The sequence below is a fragment of the Scophthalmus maximus genome, chromosome 22 (genome assembly GCF_022379125.1).
Source record: "Scophthalmus maximus strain ysfricsl-2021 chromosome 22, ASM2237912v1, whole genome shotgun sequence".
Classification (NCBI taxonomy): Eukaryota; Metazoa; Chordata; class Actinopteri; order Pleuronectiformes; family Scophthalmidae; genus Scophthalmus; species Scophthalmus maximus.
Window position 1 is genome coordinate 6,987,413 of NC_061536.1, and position 20,899 is coordinate 7,008,311.

Below are 20,899 nucleotides of genomic sequence, written 5' to 3' on the forward strand. Positions count from 1 at the left end.
CCGGTCGTCAGTTCAGAGAGAAAACAGCTCAGTCAATGAAGTGTACATCTGTGGACGCATTTATATTAGCATATACTCTATGTAATGCTGTGTGCGTATAGGTTTAAGAATATTATTTTTAGTTGATCTTTTGAGAATCCGGTCTCACGTCGTTAAAAGCTGCGTCACAAATGTACTTTTGCAACATTGGACGATGCCCATTCAGGCAAATGAAGCACATTTGGATATTAGAGAGTGAGAGGAAGAGGAAACACACGCTGTAAATAATCACCCTTCTAATGCCTGATGTACAACACTACAGTAGTCAACTTTGTTGTAGCAATTACACAGCAGAGTCTTAGTGGTTAAAACCAAAGCCGGCATCTTGTCACATGTTTAGCTGCTGGTGCATCTGTGCATGTGCTCATGGAAGGCAATCTGCTCGTCTGATTGATTTCCTGCAAGGCAGTACAATGTACACATACTTTGGCACATGTACACGTGTTTGTGCATGAGACACTTTATGCTGGAAGTTGTGTGAGCATTTGTGTGCGACCTGTCTGTGATCACACACACACACACACGTGCACACGCACGCACGCACACACGCACACACGGTGACAAGGTCCAATTGTCTGGTTGCTGGGCAATGAGCTCACAGCATAACTGACCATAACAACCCCTCTCCCCATCAATCAGCTACTGAGTGCTCTGCTCTAGTAATGATGTCATCATACACACACACTCACACACACGTCCGTGCAAACAGTCTCTCACACACACACAGACACACACACACACACAAATCGCACGTATCCTCCCTGTTGTGACCTTGGATTGTGTGTGTGTGTGTGTGTGTGTGTGAGAGACTGTTTGCACGGGCGTGTGTGTGTGTGTGTGTTTGTGTGTGTGCGTGTTGCATAGACGGTATGAGGTACATTTACCTCACTCAGTTTTCTTCTTTCTATAATTTTGCCTTGAATCTGAGTGTCTGTGTCTGATTGTCATCGTCCTGTCCGAGATGCTCCACAGCACACTCGTGTGGTTACACACCGTCACACGTTGACAGAGACCCACTTCAGATGTGATCATTCTCTGTACGCCTCTGAGCAACACCACTGGAACAGCTGGGCCACAAATCCTCTGTGACGTCCTCTGTACTATCCCCTGGTTAACAAATGTGTTGATGATGCCAGTGTTGTACCAGTGATAACACTTTCACTGTGTGTGTGTGTGTGTGTGTGTGTGTGTGTGTGTGTGTGTGTGTGTGTGTGTGTGTGTGTGTGTGTGTGTGTGTGTGTGTGTGTGTGTGTGTGTGTGTGTGTGTGTGTGTGTGTGTGTGTGTGTGTGTGTGTGTGTGTGTGTGTGTGTGTGTGTGTGTCTTGGCTTCTTCTTTTTTTTTTATTTCTCAAGATTAAGATACTATCCACCCCCTTCACACATTCGACCATGATGTGTATTGACTGTAAAATGCACACACATGCACAGCAGCACACACACTCTTATGATACCAATTACTTCAGGATGCCCACTCATGCACACATTCTCCAGGTCCAGCTGTGTCTCTGCCAGGCTCTGGGGCAGGGGGCCAGCACAGTGAGGTTAAGAGAGTGGCAAGAAGACTAGCTGGCAAATCAGCGGCCAATTAAAACTGCTCAGCAGTGTGCGTGCGTGCGTGCGTGTGCGTGCGTGCGTGAGTGTGTATGAGTGTCCTTGTGTGACTGCCAAAGAGAGGGTTGGCACAGAAAGCATGCTTCCTATTCTCCCAGTGTGCCCTCTTAACGCAGAATCTTAACACTATTACACACAGCCTTGGATTCTTATTCCATTGTCTTTATGTGGGACAAATGAATGGCCTTCCTTTCTTCCTCCTTGTTTGTACTTGCAAGAATTTATGCATGCACGTATGCAGTTGTGCTCCAGCCACAGGTGAAGTTCTTGAACCTTTTCGAAGTGACAGTAAGGACACGATACCCTGTGTTCATCATTATATGACAGGAGACGTTGTCGTGAATATAGAAGACGGGCGTACTCACGGGGGGTGACCGAGTGGGTTTTAGTGTGTGACTAATGAGACAAGGAAGTGGAGAAAAAAAAACTAGTTGCCTCCTTTAGCTGATTAGTCTATTAATCAGACATTGAGGTCTTAATGGACGGAGTGAATATTTTGTCAGTTTTGCTTTCAGACGGGAAATTTTCCTGACATTTTCCAGTGGGGGTGTATGCGAGGAAGCAAATTACCCCGAATGTTGCTCAGGACATTCCCCCGGAAGTTTTCCTGCCCGAGCACCAGAGAGTAAAATTTCCAGAAAACTTCCAAGTTAGCCAATTTGAAAATACGGCAGGAAAATCTCACGTGAATTTCACCATGACGACTGTTAACAAAAAACACCCACTGATTCTGTGCTCCTGAAAATGGTCCTATATCAGGCCTCTGTAGGTATTTGATGTCAACATCCCTGATCGTCACTCACACAAGCTTCAGCCCGGAGCGTTACTACGCAGGGGACAGCCATTAAATGGAGTTTGATTGGAAAGAGTTGAGAACCAAAGGGACGACGAGAGAAAAAAGTATTGTAAAGCCGGAAATAGTGACATTCCTGTTAATGTTTTGTCTTCGTTGAATGATTTGTACTTCTCCCCTTCCTTCCAACGGTATATTTTAAGATTCGTCATCAGGAGGTAACAGGAATCCTTGTAATGGCGCTGTAACAAAAGAGCGCGGCATGGCAGATAAAGGATGGGCGTTGAGTTAAGGGCCACGGGTCTTTTTGCGGACATGTGTGCACCCGAGATTACATTCCTCCCTGCTCCGGGCACGTCGGACCTCCAGGGGGCTGATTCCCGCTCGTGCTTCTGGGAGATACTGAGGGACGGAGTCCAGGGAAACGGGGGGGTTGTGGTTGAGGAAGGCATTTCCCTCACATTACAGTGATGGCCAGTCACCCGGGCTGTTCACACACACATTCACACATGTACAACAACAACAAAATGTCAGTCTGCAGTCTTCTGCCTCAACCGGCATCACAGCCGTCAGACACGACGTCGGCTCCGAAGGAACTCTGCCAGTGTGTGCGTGTTCCTGTGAACGTGCTTGTCTGCCATACCTATGACAAGCGATGGCTTTCTTTTCTTTCTTTTTTTTACAACAGCAGATGTAATTGGTCTCGGCGAGTGGAAAGAGAAAGTGATTACCTGAGGCTTTGAGATGACCCCCACACTGCACAGAAGTGCAAACATTCAGATCAGGAAATCATCTATGAACTTTTTTTCTCAAATGTTCCACACTGACTGAGTGGGCGGGGAAACCTTCAAAAGCACTTTTGGCTAAATCTTTTGCTGATGTTAGTCTTTGAGCCCACTACTTGTGGTTCCACAGTCGACATCCGTGAGAAGAAAAAAGAAGTAAGACCGCACTGTTCGGCACAGCTTGTTCAGTCGGGAAAGAATCTGGCAACAGCCACGGCGATTGTGGGTGGACGACATTTAAAAAAACCCAACATATTTTGAAGTATGCTTGGCAAAGAGACAATGGTAAGAATGCAGGCACTTGAAGTGATGGCTGAGTGGCCAGAAGCATTCCTGGTGTAATCATGCCAGAATGTAGTCACACTCACACAGGGAGCACTTGTTAGACATGTTGAGTATCATCGGCTGATTCATCCAGATCGCCACACAAATGTTTGTTTGTTTGTTTGTGTGGAAGTTGAGCGCGAGTCAAAAAGCATCTCCAAAATGAATGTAATGTAGGTACAATACACACACGCACACACACACACACACACACACACACAGAGATCTTTCCTGGAGCTGTCTACTCCACTGTGCTTTGCAATTCAATCAGGCTTTTGGTTAATGTGGTTAACACTGAACCATTCATGACTAATTAAGCCTGCCTGATTTCTGCTTCGGACATGATGGATTGAGACAAAGTGTCATTAGTTGTGTGCGTGCGTGCGTGCGTGCGCGCGTGCGCGTGCGTGCGTGTACCCATGTGTGTGTATTTTGGGAGAAGCTGGTAATCAGGCCGAAAACATATCCATGACATTTATGAGCATTTAAAGTCACATCTGCTTTACTGTAGACTGATATTAAACCCTGGGTGTCTTCTGTTCTCTTTTATGAAATTATCTTTCTGTTTTGACATTTTTTGCCAAACTAACAGTTAGGGAGCAACAATATAACAAATGAGGAATTTTTCATGCCTTCTTCGCTTCCATTTCACTTTCATTGTGAGTTTTTAAGGGTGTCTGTTCTGAACTCTGCCTGAGCTCAAATTTAATTTTATCACAATTGCAACAAGTGGGTCAGATTTATATTCTCAGTCTGATAAGAATAGTTCAACCAATTCCATACAGAGACTTTTCTTTTTCTTTGAATTTGGGATGGGGAACTTGGTAACTTCATATACGTATAACTCAAATATATTTGGGTGCGATGAGTCTCCGTGAGAGGGCAGGAACTGAACATTTCCCCACTGATCTACAAACAAACACTTTGAAATAAGGTTTTAACACAACACTTACTTCAAACTGTTCTCCAGAGTGAGGGGCGGTATGTTGTAACTGAACATCTGTAACATCTGCACCAGAGCTATCTTTGAGTATTTTCCATCAAAGTAAAGTTCGTTCTGAATTTCTGGAATGGATCCTCCTCCCCGCTCTGCTCTGCCTCTCTCCATCCTCCTCCTCCCTGTTCCGCTGACATTTTTCGGCTTGCCATGCTCCCCGCTGTGCCTCGCTGGCTCCGCCAGTGTTGTGCTCCCATCGAGTTTCTATCTGCCTCTTCTCTGCCACCATCTGTTTCTCTCTGTTGCCTCTCTAGTCCCTCTCTATTCCTCTCCGTCCTCTCTATTTTTCTCCATCTGTCTTCCTTTTTGGTCACCTCTGGATCAGCCCTCTCCCACTTTCTCTTTCCTCTTAAACTTGTTTTGTGCTATTTCTCATTGTCTCTGTTTCCTTTGCCTTTTTAATACCGTATGATGGATTCCTTTGCCAGCTGGTGTCTGCTAACCCATGGCCTCAGTACACATCTATTTTTTTCCCCCTGCTCTGTCTTTACCTTATACACTTAACAAACCCTACAGCTCGCCGTGTGCCGCCAGGTTTTATCTGTCTACACAGAGTAGTTCCTTAGCTTAAGCCTGACACACATAAACTGTCTCCCACCATTGAGACCTATTGATTTTCCCACGTCTGACATGCACCAGACGTTCGCTCTCTCTCTCTCTTTCTGTTGCCCTATCTCGCTTTTCCATTATCGTATTTCATTTTCACCGTAGCACAAGGGTAGAGTCATCGTGCATAAAAATGAGAAGTGTTCATGATATGATATATCTCACTGATACAAGTGTAGCAGCATACAAAAAAAAACAGCTACATACTGTAATTCCCACCTCGATCTTCTCAAAGCCACGCTCACACACGTCCCAATCTTTTTTTGTAGTCAGAGATGTGGGTCAGTAGGGTGTTTGATGTCCCACACACACACACACACACACACACACACACACACACACACACACACACACACACACACTGTGACATCCCCATCATTCCACCACAGCCTGCCTAATTAGTCCCTTAGAGTGAGAGAGAGCCCTCTGTCGACGTTCAGCCGGTCTGCTATGTTCACTGTTATTAAAGATGCACAGGAGTTTTTCCCCTCCTTTTTCTTTTTTTAACTGAATGTGACGGGTCCTGTTTGTAATGATGACCTGTATTAGTATTTTGGAAAACAACACGACGCTCGGAAGCTGCAGGATTTAACAATTGCACCATTAAGAGTGCGAACATCGAAACAGGAAGATTGGGGCATAAATGTTTATAGGCCTGCTGAAAATATATACACGTTTCCCATTGGTCTTTTCAAAAATGTTGCGTCGTGTGCTGACTCATTTCATTTGTGACATGTGTGACACTTAAGTACGTGACTGCTTTTAAAACCAAAACGTGCAGATATTTTCTGTAGAAATTCTTTTCACATTTGTCCATCTATTTGTTTGGTACACGGTAGGCGTCTCCTTTGTCTCTTTCAGCCCATATCGTTCACGTACTGTACTCTGATTACCAGCAGCAGCATCAGTGCTCGTCACGGAAAGCTTTTGTCGTTTTGCATGTTACTGTACCAGTTTGGCAGCCACAGGATGTGAGAATCTCATATTTGTGCATGTGGATCAAAGCTCGCGTCGCCTTGTGTGGAAGCCCGTGATGCGTCCTCAGTTGTGTGTCCAAATCCCCTTCTGCGCTCACAACAAAGTGTACACCAGCATATCCTGCCATACGGTATTTGATTTGGAGGGAACGTGGACGTTACAGTCGGGGCTTTCCAAGAAGTCCTTTTTTTGAGGGGGTTTTAATTTCTGTTGTTTTCATTCCGCCAGGGATTGCTGAGTCCCTGAGTCGACGCATTGCATTCTGGGATAGTCTGGAACCCTCTAAATGGGCTGCACCCCCCTCTGACAAACCAGGGGGGTCTGGAGGAGTTCTGTTGAATGAGGTGAATATATTCCTTTTCTTCCTGCTAACATGCACTGTAACTATATATATATATCACTGTGTTCAGTTTGAAAGTGAACTTTTTTGCTGTGTAAGCTGGTTTTGCGAGTACATGGAGACTTACATCATGAGCTTGAGTCGAGGTTGTGCTCGATAAGCTGTTGAAGACGGTGGTTCACTGCTTACTGCTGAATTATTTCTGACGCTCTTCTACCATGTTGCTGTTCCGACCCTAAAAGCTGTTAGTTATGACTGTCGTGTTTAATTTGATGTTATTAGCTGTGACATCAAGGACTTTGCAGCCCCGTGTTTTATTCACAGCCAGGAGCCTTGTTTTTGCTGATAAACCTGTCGCCCTGGTCACAGAGTCCATTGATATTAATGCGAGTGAAGTGGCAGCTCATGAAACGAGGTTGTCCCTCTCTGTTGCTTCGAGTCGCAGTGATATCACAAATATGTCTCCGTTCAAATTACACTTCCCTCTCATGTAATATAAATCGCTGACCAAACATTATGGTAGATGACGATAAGATAAGAAGGGCGGGGGGGGGTGTTGTATTGTAGTTTATTGCTTTGTTAATGTCATTAATCCTGTGTGTGTATGGATATCTGATCACTATGCATTGTCATTGATGAATTTCTCCGTAGAAAAAAAAAAAGGCTAGTGAACCACAATCTGCAGCTGCTTAGATTTTTTTTCTCTCTTTTTCGAATTATTGCAGCTCCTGCTGTCTTTTTTTTGTTTTTTTTGTAGCAGTATTGACCCCCTGGGGAGAAATTCTCCTCTCACGTTCTCCCTCTCCACGACGAAGTAAGATCACAGGGTCAACTGCATGAATAGCTTCTTCGGAGCTCAGGGCGATTATCTCACGAACGCTGCCATGGCAGACAAGCAAATGTGCGAGGTCAAGGATTAGTAGTCTCTTTTTTTCCCTTTTTTTTTCAGTGAGTCATGAAAAATCAATGTGAACAAACATTTGAGCTCAAGTTTCTCAAGTTCTCTCCCCCACATGGTCTTGCATGTTTGGAGATGAGTGTTATTTTCCAGCTGCCTCTCACCCAGAGGGATCGTCTGTTTACTGCTGTCATGAGCAATAAACAGTGGACATCAATACCAAACACTAACTGACCTCCGCCGTGAAGCTGCACACAGAGTGGAAGATTAATATTTGTAATTTGCAAGAGTGTCAGGATACTAATTGACAGGTGAAGTCTCAAGGCGGCACTGATCCGTCCGGCTATGAGCTAATAATATACATCACAAACTAATTAAAAACATTTCATTATTGCACACTGACTGTACATGCTTCAACAGTGCGGACATAAAAATATATTGCCGGGCAGCCCCCGGTGCTTTGAACCGGAGAGCAGATCACTGCTGGAAATTAATGCTTTGGCTAATAATTTCCTTGCACAAATAAGTGACAACTTATTAAGCTGTCATGGTTTTCAGATTTTGGATTTTACACACGATTGCACCAATTTAATCGCAGGTTCATCATGGGGGGGTGCACAGGGGTGCAGTCGCTTCTGGATGAAGTTCTTTGAGAGGCAGTTGGTCGAGATAGAGATTAGTCACTCAGCCATATTTAAACAGTGCTCTTAATCAATTTGTCAAGAAATTGAAGAGAATGACAGAGCGGAGTCTAGTCAGTGGGCAGGTCTTGCAGCAGTTCCTGTAAGGTGTATATTTTTATGATGGCTGACGGCACTGGATAATAACCCGTGTTATCGCCCGTTACGAAATCCTACCACACTTTTCAGGACGCGTGGCAGAAATGAAGGCATCAGAGCGACCCATTCTGTTGCATTGAAACCTTGCAGTCATGTCAGTGTACAGTTATCCATAAGGTGAGATTTCGGTGCGAACATGATTTATTGACACATATTCCCGAGAAGGTCTTACACAAGGTTTACATAACTATAATAATACAGAAAATCTCCCTCTGTCTTTTTTCTAATACTTTCTCTTTGACTGAGTTGTGAGCCTGTACTTGCATCCTTCACACTATCGCCCTCCGTCTCCTTGAATCCGGAGAGAAAAACGTGTGAGTGTTTGTGTGAGTGCGTGTGCGTGAGAAAGAGAGTAAAAAAGAGAGAAAGTGAGAATGTCTGTGCTATTCTTGGACGGTTGGAGAAGTCTTGGCTCCCTCGCGTATGGGAAAAGTGCTCTTGGCAAGTCAAGGCATTCCATTATGTTGTCCTCTTGAAACACACACACACACACACACACACACTTGTTTTTGTCACAGAGATTGCACTAACTAACTTTAAGTCACTGGGGACTTAACCGCAGGTGCTTCTTACTAAACCTAAGACCGAGACTTTACCCTAATAATTGAATGGTTCACTTTGTGTGGACAGGTTCCACAACTTGAATGAGAAACACACACACACATACTTCAGTGACTAAAGCTCACATTTACATGTTAATTTAGTTAAAAGCTGTTTTCTCTCTCTCTTACTCGTTACAGTTCATTCTATCACAGCACCCCCAGCTATTTTCTACAGCATGTCATCAAAATAAAGAACTCCGAAGCACTTTCTTTTCATAACTTAAAGGACTTATCGTCATAGCATGGTGATATTAAACTTAAAAAGCAAACTCTGACATGTGTCAGCATCAAGCCTCTGTCCGGAGGTCTGGAGCCTGGTACCGCCGGGACCGAGTCCACGAGTTTGGTTCTCAGTCAGACCCACCCTTGGCTTCACCAACGCATCCAACGTGGTTACTTCTGGCTCCAAAAAAAAAAAACCAAGATGGTGCCAGCCAAAATTCCGGACTCGTCTTCGAAACAGCAGCTCGCAAAAAACCACCGGGTCACATCGCGGTGGTTTTTTACCAAAATCCACTCGCCCATATTATAAGGGAGCGTTTGTGTACTATGAGCACATTATACCAGAATATGTGATCGCTTTAGTTTGCTGTCATGTTTGTCATTCAGTAGCTCGCTTTGGTGTTTATGAGAGCTGTTCGACTATGCACGAGCTTATAATTTTTCATTTGCTCTCCTGAAAGTGTGTTTATGTAAAAGCTCTTCACACGTACTCACGCACACTCCGCATAATATCCCCGAATCAATTGCCTGAGAAGTGGGAGGCTGCCTGCATGCCTTCTATCAGCTAATAGGCCTCTTATGTCTCTTTATCGATGTCCCATACTCTCTCTCTCTCTCTCTCTCTCTCTCTCTCTCTCTCTCTCTCTCTCTCTCTCTCTGTCTCTCTCTCTCTTTCTTTGTCCCTCTCACTGCAGTGTCAGTACAAGGTGACGTCACCGTTTTCTATCTATTTTCTTTCTGCATCTCCTTCATGTATTACTGGAAGTAATGATGTTGAAATAAAAGTGAGTAATTCGTCGGAAATGTGAGCTAAGCACCTAAACGCCTGTGTGGTCAGTTTTGTCTTTTTCCCTCCAGCCTCTCTCGCGAAGTCTGAAGCAGTTGATGTGTTGGAATGAAGCTGCGCCTCCTCGCACACAACATGGGCAGTGTGAGTGCGTATTTGAGCAGTAGCCTCCACATGCAAACTGGGTTTTTTTAAGGTAGGAGCGGCTGGAAGGTTCAGCTGGTTAGGTAAATAAGTTCTTTTATATTTTCAAGTATTAATCATTGCTTTCAACTTTAAAAAATCCAGCGTTTTTATTGCTCCATAAAGGTCACATTAAAAATAGACACAAAGAACAAAGAACAGTATTGACAACAGGCAACCTTGTGTGTGTCTGTGTAGATATGATTTTTTTTCCTTCCAATTAGTTGTTGTGTGCTGCTCTCTTCAAAACTCAAATTCATAAGATATCCTGTGTGGTCCTGATTGCCTAATTTTATTTTATGTGTTTTCTTTCATGTCTTGAGAAGAACACTTTACCTTCTGGCTATGTGCACCTGGGTTATATTTCAGTTATTCATAAAGCAAAAACATTAACAGGCCAAATCAAATTCATTTTTTTTCCATTATTTTCCGTGCATTATTTCCAGCTAGTCAGAGACTTGGAACATAGAACCTCGTCCTTGTGTTCACGAAAACGCCTCAATCTGTAGAAATGGCTCAATTGACTGGAGCCGTTTTCCCCCTGTGGGAGCCTGACAGCAAATCAACTTGGCTATTCAACATGATTACATACACTTGACTGTATACAGTAGCATGAATGGACATGCATCTGGGCTTGTGTGTTTTAACAAAAGGCTTTTTACTGTTATGTTCACCACGCAGCTTTTGGTCTCAGGAGGAGGCGGCATTCAGACACCTGTGGAGTGTGTTGTAACTGCGTTGTGTGTGTGTGTGTGTGTGTGTGTGTGTGTGTGTGTGTGTGTACCTGTGTGTGTACCTATGTGTGTACCTGTGTGTGGAATTAGTTTGTCATGATGGCGTCTGTGTGGCTCTGGTGTTTCCTGTCGAGTCACAGGGGTGTCAGGTGTGTGTGTGTGTGTGTGTGTGTGTGTGGATAGGGCAGGGGGCTTTGATGAATGTGTGCAAGTGTGCGTGCTCAGCCAGTGCTGCTGCCTGTCTGACATTTTTCTCTGCATCCCCTTTGAAAAGGTGGAACACATTATTCACAGACAAGGACACATGCTGAGCGGCCCCCCCACCCCTCCGGTGCCCATTCATGCCAATTAGTGCCAGTCTGCCTCTCTTCGCCCATGACAGGCGGTCGGTTCACTTCCAGCCCGCACAACATCATGGTTCTCTGTCCTAGATGAGGACGCATGCGGAAAGTGTGTTTGTGTGAGTTCGATTTTTTTTCTCCCGATCAGACATGCATAAAGTGTGTTTGCAGGCAAGCAAATCCAGCAACATTAGTTCACCGCAGTGTGAATAACAAATTTGTCTCCACACACACCTGTCCGCACTCACCTTACTTGAGTCTGACTGTGAGATGATGTTTGAATGTGAATATTGAGGAAGTAAATCTACTCTTTAAAGTAGCAACTAGCTCGATTAATAACTGACACTGTGTATCATGGACTGTGTGGTGTGTTGTGTGTGAAAATTAAGGCTTCATTATAAGATATTGATTTTTAAAATGTGGGGCATATTATGTTATTTAAAGCCTTGACTCCATTTTTAAATCAACCTTTATTATCTATGTGAAATCACTTATCTGTGGGAAAAATGTAAATGTCAGCAAAACACTGGACCTCCAATTTTTCCCCAATAACCCATTTCTTAAAATGATTTTTTTTTGATCATATTTGCCCTTTTTAAAAGCTCCTGGTGTTCTTTAGTGCTAATTGAGCCGCAAATATTTCATATCTCGTACTCTCATTTTCAAAGTGAGTTAATATTTTCTTGTGATGCATGTTATGGTTTCATGTTGAAGAAACAAACAAGTGGTAATTGTGTACATTTAGAATGAAATAATGGTGTAATGATGAATGGAGTTTGATTGACAATTATATGTCCTTTTTCTCTCACTCCTCCTTTCTGCCTTTTACTTCTCTTTCTCTCGTCAATGGGCTGGTTATTAATTTTAGCTTTCATTTGTTGTTTCTTTTCCTTCCAACTTCTCTCCCTTCCACATTTCTTTCCCTCGCTCCCCTTTATGCAGTAACACGTGTTCTTTAAGTCGGATTATATATTGTCTTTGAAATAATACGCAAGTGTTTATGTCTGCATTTGCCCTTGAGGAGTTTTTGGCTGCCTGTCTGAACGTCTATGAGCTCCGCTTTTAGTGTGTGTGTGTGTGTGTGTGTGCGTGTGCGTGTGCGTGCTTTTAACGTGTGTGATAATGAAAGAGTAAGAGCATCAATTTTATGCTTGTGTGTCTGCATCCACACAGCATCAAGCATGTTTGTATATTTACGTGTGTGTGTGTGTGTGTGTGTGTACTCAGTAGGATTATAGAGCAATAGAGGAGCTTAGCAGTGATTTGCCCATCCATTCCAGTCCCTCCCTAATCCTACACACACACACACACACACACACACACACACACACACACACACACACACACACACACACACATATACACAGGCATACCTCATTGTGCATGTGCGTGTATGTGACTAGCAGGGATCCAATAGTCTGTGTGGTTAGTAGGTTTGTGAATGGGATGTGGCTTAGACTGAAGCGGCACACTACTCTGTCAGTAAGTCAACACAGGCTGACAGAGGGTTTGTGAGAGAGACTGAGCGATGAAGGGGTATGGACGGGGAAAAACAACAGCACGTGTTTGTACAGTGTGTTAATGGCCCATGGTTCAGAGGGCACCGTTAACATCAATTATGTAACGATTACAAAAGGTTATGAATGATAGATTATGAAGAGAACATTGGTATGATATGATTATGATGTTGTCATAAGGGTGAGCCTTCATAAAGCCAGCACTGCAATTATATGTTAGTGTGTGTGTGTGCACGTGTGTTGTGTGCCACCGCACAAGCTCCCGCACGCCCACAGACACACATTCACTTCACACGCAGACCCAGAGAAAGATGGAAAGTCCTTGACAAACAAGAGAGCTGAGACTTTCACCAACAGAGACGGGGGGGGGGCTGGATGGGTAAAGAGAGTGTAGGAGGGTGGGGGTTGCCGTTGTCATAACCGCAGCATGTGTGAAGTTTGCGTGGGCGACTGGGAGAGTGCGAAAGTCAAAGTGTGTGTGTGTGTGTGTGTGTGTGTGTGTGTGTGTGTGTGTGTGTGTGTGTGTGTGTGTGTGTGTGTGTGTGTGTGTGTGTGTGTGTGTGTGTGTGTGTGTGTGTGTGTGTGTGTGTGTGTGTGTGTGTGTGTGTGTGTGTGTGTACAAGCTTTACATCAGTTTCCTTAGTGACTGGCTGTGACTGTTCTCTGCTCTGCAGACAGACTGAAGAAATGAAAGACGGAGAGAGAGCGGAGCCCTGTTTGCTTTGGAAAATTTCGGTGCACTTAACATTGCATTGATTCTCATTACCTCATGGTTATTGACGGTTGTTGAGTGTTATTCAGTGTCATGAGTTGGTCATAATGAAGCGTAAGTTGCTATATTGGATTTAACGTTTTGATGAATCTTGATAAGTTATGCTACGACTATGAAGACATTGCAAAAGAGAAAATAATTGGATTTGTTTTCACTTATTCGCTCAGTCAGCATGTTCTTTCTTAGTATAAAAAAAAGAAAAAGGAATATTCCTCTCTTTATCCAACTGTTTGTTCGGATGTTTGCAAATTTCATGCTTTAAAATCCCTCAGTCATGAAGAAGATATATAAATCTTGAGGAGGTCACAAAGAGATTTTTAAACTCGAGGACAATGAAACAGGATTTGCAGAAGCAGTGACACAAGTTTTAATTGAGCTGTAAAGTCTCAGACATTTCCTGTTGTTTCTAACATCCAAACAATACAGGTTCCTTGATAGAGATGGTCAGACGGCAGGGAAAATATGAAAAAAACCGATGTGCATCTAGAGTAGGAGGTTGGAGTTGGAGAGTAGAGGGGTGTGTGTGTGTGTGTGTGTGTGTGTGTGTGTGTGTGTGTGTGTGTGTGTGTGTGTGTGTGTGTGTGTGTGTGTGTGTGTGTGTGTGTGTGTGTGTGTGTGTGTGTGTGTGTGTGTGTGTGTGTGTGTGTGTGTGTGTGTGTGTGTGTTGTATGTTGTGTGTGTGTTTTTTCAGAAATGATCAGAGGGCATCGACGTGTGACGACCTCAGCCAGAGCAAGAAAGTTTCAGATGGAGAGACGGACCGGCTGAACAGAGACTGAGACGTTTGAGAGAAAGAGAGAACTCAAATCACCGAACTAAAAGCTCAAATCTGAATTGCCCTCCCTCTCTCTCTTGTATACTGATTTCACTTCACAGCAGATCGTAAACAAACCCACACAAATGAATTATGATTAAATGCTGCGAGGCTCCAATTGGTTGCCAGGGACAACAGACAAATGTTTCTGTGCCGTTGAGGTCACCTGACACGACAGAGCCGACTGAAACAAAAACAGTCTGGCCTGTTTTTTTCTTGTTATCTGTTGATTTGACTCTCCGTCTCTAACTCTTTCCGTCACTGCTTGTCTTATTGTCGCTCAACCTCCCGGTTTCTTACTTACTTAAGTTATACAACTTTTATTTTTGGTTTGTTTATGACTTTTAAAACTGCACCCCAAAAAAATATCATGTTTCTCAACAATTGCATGCTTTAGTTTCAAAACGGGAAGGAAATTTTGCGATTTGTGGGCATTTTTATTATTGCTGCAGAAAAATCAGGAACTATATCTCTAACATGAACAACAACAGCTTATATACCAGGTCAAGTAGTGGAGCATCATAGTGAACTGTTTGGTTAACAGCGTATATGGGAAATCAATGTCAAAGCATCATAGCAAGCATAGAATGCTTACTACCGAAATAAAAAAGGTAACAAAAGACCTTAAAGATTAACGCTCTTCAATCGTCTTACGCAGCCTCTCTGGGTTAATACCTGTATGTTCTTTGTGTCCTTTGAACGACACTCAAACTCACCCTTGAAACGTCTGCTAGAATACGAGAATGTCAAAAATATAACGCGAGGGTTGCTATCAGGCCGACAGGAAGACCAACCAACACAAACAGGATGTGTTTTTAATGTGTGTTTAGACCCTCAGAGTCCAGTGGGAATCATTACGGTACACCGTGTGTGTGTGTGTGTGTGTCGTAGCATTGAGCAGCACATTTCATCTATATTTACTTCCAAACGATATTTTAACTAGGTCAGCTAACCAACGGAAATAGACTGCTGAACACTTGTCAGTGAGTAGCCGGTCCTGACATCTAGTGGACGAAAGGAGGAAGTGCACCCTCGTTGAACCTGGGCATATACAGGCCACTGTTTCCTGCAGTATAGCAAATATATCGTAGCTACGCTGTTATAACGTTGTGTAAGACCCACGTCTTTGACCTTTTGTTTACTCTGAGTGTGTGTGTGTGTGTGTGTGTGGCTACATTTACTGCATGTGCTTTGCGTATGTTGTTATGCATATGTCTATAACAGTTTTTATCTGTATGTATGAAGTCAGGAGACAGTTATTTACTCATCACTGAACTCACTTTTCATGCAAATGTTCCAAACTTTAGCTTTAACCTTCTCACATGTACTTGCTTTCCTCTGCATTTTTAAATTGAATATCTGGGTTTGGCCTGTTTTTCAGCCCCCCTCCTAGAAGTTGTGAGGTGCATTGTAAAACTTTTATTTTTAATTTTTTACATTTTTCAGATCACTTATTTATCAATATACTGTATTTTCCATGTGTCATTCTTTCATGCACTCTCTCTAATCTCTACTGCTCACTCTCCTTCTCCCTCCCTGACGCCCTCTCTCTTTATCTCTCCCTCTCTGCCCTTCTCACTGTAACTCCCTCCACCCCCTCCCTCTCTCCCTCCCTCTCTCTCTCTTTCTCTCTTTCTCTCTCTCTCTCTCTCTCACACACACACACACACTCTCTCTCTCTGCTTGTAAGCATTCTCTGGGCATGCAGCCAGCTGGCGTGTGTGTGTTTTTTGAATGAATACCTGATGAAGTTGGCCGAACAAATCGTGGGAGGGGCCCTTTATGTGTGTGTGTGTGTGTGTGTGTGTGTGTGTGTGTGTGTGTGTGTGTGTGTGTGTGTGTGTGTGTGTGTGTGTGTGTGTGTGTGTGTGTGTGTGTGTGTGTGTGTGTGTGTGTGTGTGTGTGTGTGTGTGTCTCTCTGTGTGTGTGTGTGTGTGTGTGTGTGTGTGTGTCTCTCTGTGTGTGTGTGTGTGTGTGTGTGTGTGTAGGGTAGTCAGTGTGTTAGCCCTGGCTCGCATTCAGCCCCTTGCATAATACACGTTGGAGCTCTGCATGCGGGACTCCCTCCCTGTGGGCGAGTGCAAGTGCGTGCTACCAATTTTGCGTGTGTGTGTGTGTGTGTGTGTGTGTGTGTGTGTGTGTGTGTGTGTGTGTGATCACCTGAGTGTTGTGTGTCAGTGGTAGTGAGGGAGCTTCCTCTGCCCCGCTGTCAAGATTTAGTAGAGAGTTGTTGGCTGTGTGTGTGTGTGTGTGTGTGTGTGTGTGTGTGTGTGTGTGTGTGTGTGTGTGTGTGTGTGTGTGTGTGTGTGTGTGTGTGTGTGTGTGTGTGTGTGTGTGTGTGTGTGTGTGTGTGTGTGTGTGTGTGTGTGTGTGTGTGTGTGTGTGTGTGTGTGTGGAGGGCGAGAAAGGCTGAGAGCAGTTTGTAGCACAAGTACACTGAATCTGCTTGGGATTTTCCGCTGGGGGGGGGGAGACGGAGTGAGACTCAGGGTGCTTCACAAGGGACAAGGCAGAGCAGGAGACGAGCGGAGTTAAGGGAGGGAAGGAAGGAATGAGAGAAGGGGAGAGAGAGCATGCTGCAGAAGTGGGTATCTCCCGCTACCCCGGTAAGTACACTCCCCACAGTTTTGTGATCACTCCAAATGAAGTGTGTGCAGGAGTAAGAGAGAGAGAGTCGGCGCGCGTGTGTGTGTGTGTGTGCGTATGTGTGTCCCGAACGCATGTCTCGTTGTATCACAGTATGTCATTTGTAAGTGCGTACTGCGTCTGCCCTAATTTTCCTACAATAGCTGTTGCATGTTTCTCCCATTTGACTATCGTCCTGTGCTTCCCTTCCCTTCCCTTCCCTTCCCTTCCCTTCCCTTCCCTTCCCTTCTCGTCTCGTCTTGTCTTGTCTTGTCTTGTCTTGTCTTGTCTTCTCTTCTCTTCTCTTCCTGACTGTGTACACCACCCGCCCGTCACCCCCTCAGTCACCCACCTAACCTCGGGGTTGTTGAGGGGTGAGAAAATGCAAGTCATGCAACGCTGCCCAAGTGTTTGTTTTCAGAAAGTCTCTTTTTCCTCACAGTCATTTCTTTAGCTCCATCTCTGTCTCTCTTTTTCTGTTTAACTCTTAACACCCCCCCCTCTCTCTCGCTCCGTCGTTTGCTTCTCTTTTTCTCCGTCACCCCTCCCTTTTCTGTTCCACCTCCTTCTCTAACTGTCTCCATCTGTCAATGGCAGATCCTCCATTACACCCACGATATCTTACCATAGTCCTGTGTGTGTGCGTGCGTGTTGTTTGTTGTGTGTAATCACTAGTGGAGAGTGAGAGTGAATAAAGTGCCGGCTTTGTCAGAGTTCACAGTCTGGCAAGGGTCCCTGTAACACACACACGTGCATGCACATATGCAAACACACACCCACACTAATGAAGAACCACATAGACAAAACGCTACAGAGAGACATAAAGAAGGAAAAGTGAAGAGAGAGAGAGAGAGAGAGAGAGAGAGAGGTATGAGCCTGCAGCAACTGTGTTTTCAACTTGCACTATATTTAGCAGTGAGATAACACATCACGTTGGACCTATCCCTTTGATCATGATTATGATTATGACTCGGCAATCATGCACACGCACACACAAACTCAGATGGAACAGACATACGTAGCCCATACACAGAGTTTTTCTGCCCTAAATGCTTTAAACTAAATACTGATGGGTTAGTCAGCTGATTACCACAAAACTGCTATTTTTTATCTGGTACGACATATTCTGAGCAGAAATTCTTTGCACACATCAAACACAAGACACAAGTCAACACATTCCGTGACCTGCTGCCCGTCGTGGTTCGTGTGTTGTGGTGTCCTGGTGAGACATGCTCACCCTGCGATCATATGATTGTGGATTTTGTGCCTCCTGACACCTTGAGAAAAGCTCACACCCTCGCCCACAACCAGCTCAGGGCTTTTTCTTTTAAAATCATCCAACGCTCAGCATCCTGAGCCGAAAATGCAACGTTGAATGAAGATTCCTATTCAGTTTAGTTTGGGAGGATTTTTGTTTATGGACCGGACATACCTGCATATAATATTAGATCAGGCTGTTGCTGCCAACAACTGAAGGTGAGTTGATAGCATCTACAAAATCCTCAACAGCAAAACTGGAGTTTAACACTGCATTTATTGAATGGTAATTAAAAAGTAACATCACTGTCATATATTGACTGTATCGAAGCCTCTAGTGCAGGCAAGATTAATTATTTAAATGAATGTACTTCATAAATGGAACGACAGAACGCTGAAGAGGCAGTGCTCACATTTGGCGCATTTATCTGCATTTGATATATTGACTCTTTGGTGACGCTCAGGAAAAATATATCAGTTGAATCTGTGTGACCGTGAAACTGTGTTTTTGTGGTGTGTCTGTTGGTATCGTGAACATTGTTTGTGACCATCGTTTCAGTGCTAGTGGATATACATGTAGTGCTGGCGCCATAACCACAGAGCACTCCACTACTGATTCGTAAATTATACATTAACGTCCAAGTTAAATGCATCAGTTAGAGAATATGGTATGTATAATCTAACAAATAACTCTGTATATGCCAGTTTTATTCATGAAAGACTAGTTTGATTTTGGATGCAGGCTTTTAACCACATATATCAGAGTATACGCACAATTCATTCATAACCCCTGTTTGTATTCAACACTTTCAGCTGCATTGTTTAATGGACCCTGTCTGTCTGTCTGTTCCAGAGTAAAGCAGTAAAAGGATGACATGTACACACAACCGCTCTTTTGACCGTAAAAGGACAATAGTATAGTGCATGAGTGAGCGATTCAGGTTGCACACACACACACACACACACACACACTCACACACACACACACACAGAGTTTTTCTCTATATCAGTAGTGCCCCAGAGGGAGGGAGAGAAAAACTGTGTGTGTGTGTGTGTGTGTGTGTGTGTGTGTGTGTGTGTGTGTGTGTGTGTGTGTGTGTGTGTGTGTGTGTGTGTGTGTGTGTGTGTGTGTGTGTGTGTGTGTGTGTGTGTGTGTGTGTGTGTGTGTGTGTGTGTGTGTGTGTGTGTGTGTGTAAAGAGACCAAAGCACATGGAGGACAGACGGCTTGGGTTACAGGTCATCTGATACACACACACACACACACACACACACACACACACACAGCCGCTGAAAACTCAGCAAGATTCAGGTGACATGGCTTTTCAGTGAATGTGTGTTTGAGTGTCAGTTTCAATGAAGCCATAATCTCTTTTTGCAATGTAGGTCAATTGAGCCGGCCTCTCCCTCGCTCTCTAACTCTCTCCCCCATGGGTCTCAAAGCCTCTCCCCCTGTCTACCTCTCCTCATCCCTCCCTCAAACCCCCTCGTTGGGCCGTTTTCTTTTTATGGCGGGTATGACACTAAAGTTTCCCACCCTAAACACTAGACGGAAGTTTACACCGAACAGAACATTTACACCGGATATAATTTGTTGTATAAGTTTAGCAGTTTAGCAGCTGCAGTGCCATGCCTCACTCATTACACATACTGACTGTAACAGCAATACAACAGATCCCATTACACAAAACTCACCATATTTCTCCTGCACTGTTCAGACACCTTCTTCTTTTTATTTTTTGTCAGAGTCAAGTGTCAGGAATGACTTTTTAGTTCTGACAGCGCTGACGATAAAAGTGGTCACAGCGACGTGAACAGATCGCTGGCTGGATGCACAGACTCTGTCCGTGTTTGATGTGTCATCTGATAGGAAACAGCTCTAATCAGAGATCTGTCCGACACACAATACTCCTCCTGCCTTAAAGTTTTGATTTGGGCAAAAGCTTGTCTAATGCAAATAGATGAGTTACGTCCTTTTTTATTTTATCAATCTAAACCGACTGTGTTGTGCGACACAGCATCAACAGTACAGTGAATTAGGAGTGTTGCAGTGTGCAGTAAGGAGACAGGATTGAGAACATAAAACTAGAATTAGATGGAAGAATGATAACGGATAATGGAGTTGTGAAGACTGAGAGGTGGGCAGGCTGAGGCAGGAGAGGAGAGGAGTCATCTCAGTGCTAAGAGCTCACTGATCAACAGTAACCTCTCAATACACCTCTGAGTCACATGGCGGGTGATGAGGAAAGCGCGTGTGTGTGTGTGTGTGTGTGTGTGCTCTTGCGCTGTATTTGCATGTGAATTTGTGTTTACTCTCACGTCTGTCTCTGTAGTCGTGTTGTACTGTAGTAGCACTGCGACACTCCGAATTCACAGGAATCTGCTGGAGATGCAAGATCGTCCTCATCCTACACACACGCGCGCACGCACGCGCGCACGCACACAGCGGTTGCAGTTGGCATCACTCTGCAGAAATTAGCAGCTAAGCCTTGGGAAACCAGGGAGGTGTTGACCCAGTCACTCTGCTTGTAAGATTCAATCTTTTGTGGCTTGGCAGTGTACAGATATCAGATCGTCCGACTCACCACCAATACAAGCGGGTGTGTTACTGGGCTGTCAGCTCTGGTGTGTGTGCAGACGTAATAACAGTTGCAGTTCGTGTCTCTGACCCCCAACCTCTGCTTGTTACAGCAGCAATGGGCCAACTAACCAAGATTACATTTTATTAGTGTGTATATTATCCAATTTATTTTGTCCATCATTGTGTTCTTGATGGTATTTTGATCTTTAGATTGGCAGACAGTCGAGTAAGTGGTTTGCATTGTAAACAATAGGAT

The 20,899-nt window shown here is 44.2% G+C and overlaps 1 protein-coding gene across 5 annotated transcripts in view; it reads left to right on the forward strand.

The window, feature by feature from the left end:
* atxn1a (ataxin 1a) overlaps positions 1-20,899 on the forward strand; it is a 92,018-nt gene that overhangs the window by 58,019 nt on the left and 13,100 nt on the right. For 3 of the 5 annotated variants that reach the window (XM_035620016.2, XM_035620014.2, XM_035620017.2), the window contains one exon: positions 6,362-6,477. The exons of 1 other annotated variant lie outside the window; for it this stretch is intronic. The gene's annotated coding sequence lies outside the window, so the exon portion shown is untranslated. Of the gene's footprint in view, positions 1-6,361; positions 6,478-16,572; positions 16,789-20,899 lie in introns of those variants that run through there. One more of the 5 variants, XM_035620019.2, reaches the window with a different exon arrangement.